The sequence below is a fragment of the Chrysochloris asiatica genome, unplaced genomic scaffold, assembly GCF_000296735.1.
Source record: "Chrysochloris asiatica unplaced genomic scaffold, ChrAsi1.0 scaffold06564, whole genome shotgun sequence".
Lineage (NCBI taxonomy): Eukaryota > Metazoa > Chordata > Mammalia > Afrosoricida > Chrysochloridae > Chrysochloris > Chrysochloris asiatica.
In genome coordinates, this window is record NW_006415082.1 from 1 (window position 1) to 1225 (window position 1225).

At 45.9% G+C, this 1225-nt stretch overlaps 1 pseudogene; it reads left to right on the forward strand.

Moving 5' to 3' along the window:
• The first annotated feature begins 373 nt into the window (after window positions 1-373).
• LOC102812402 lies at window positions 374-1014 on the forward strand (annotated as a pseudogene).
• Window positions 1015-1225: the final 211 nt, after the last annotated feature.

A 1225-nucleotide genomic window follows, 5' to 3' on the forward strand; every position in this document is an offset into this window, starting at 1 on the left:
GCCGTTTGGTTTTATGTCTATACCGTCTCTTTAAATTTCAATGTCAATCTTGATACAATCCTGATATAATCAAGTTACAATCAAGATGTTCTCTCCTAATCCTATCAATCCTGGTACAATCAAGATAAGCAATCAAGATAAATAATACCTATCGCTATGGGTCGGAACCGACTCGACGGCACTTAACAACAACAACAACATCGTTAATTACACTGAATTACACTGAATGTAAACGGATTAAATGCACCAGTTAAGAGACGGAGGTGGCAGAATGGATAAGAAGACAAGATCCTTCATTATGCTGTCTGCAAGAGACACATCTCACACACAGGGACAAAAACAGATTAAAAGTCAAATGATGCATGTCCGTGCCATGGCCGTCCTACTGCAGCTGTAGGCACTGCTCCTGGCTTTCAACACATTGCTGCACAAGTGCCGCTACCATGCTGTGCTGGCCATGCTCAAGAGCTTCCGGAATGGGATCGTCTATGGAGCCAAAATCAGAGGCCCCCATGCAATGGTCATGACTTTTCTCTTCCAGAGTGGCAGCTTTCTGGATAAGCATTGGATCATCCTGCAGGCTGCGTATACACACGCTCCTAGAACATGACCTGCTTCGTGTTCATCTATAAGGGGCTCTGTGCCCTGTAATCCCTAGTGCAGGTTGAGACGTACCAGACACACTCTTTCTTGGCTGCCTTCACTGGGGGTTTGCTGGTGTTTGGAGAAAACAACAACATCAACAGCCAGATCAACATGTGTATCACCTCACATGTCCTGTTTGCCCTGTGCCTCCTGGGTGTGGAGAAGAGCTACATACAGGAGCCAAGGTGGGACCCATTCCCGATGATCACCGCCATAGTGTGGGGGCTGGTGCTATAGCTCTTTGAGTACCACCAGCATATACAGCAGCCCTCACTACAATCATCCATGACCTACCTGTATTATAACAGCAAAGTGTGGCACGACATTTCAGACTTCCTCATCTACAACAAAAGATGCCCCTCAAAGTGATATGGCCCCAGGGGCTTCTAAGAGTTTCCACCCCTAAGCAGACTCCAAGTGGTGTCCAGATAGGACTCGATGGTTAGCCATATCAGGAAACCCTCCCAGAGAATCAGAGAATCCTGTCTTCTCATGATCATGGACTTCAGTCTCCAGCTTATCTTTTCCCCGGATTCATTTGTGGAAATAAACACACTGCTTCTCAAAAAAAAAAAAAAAA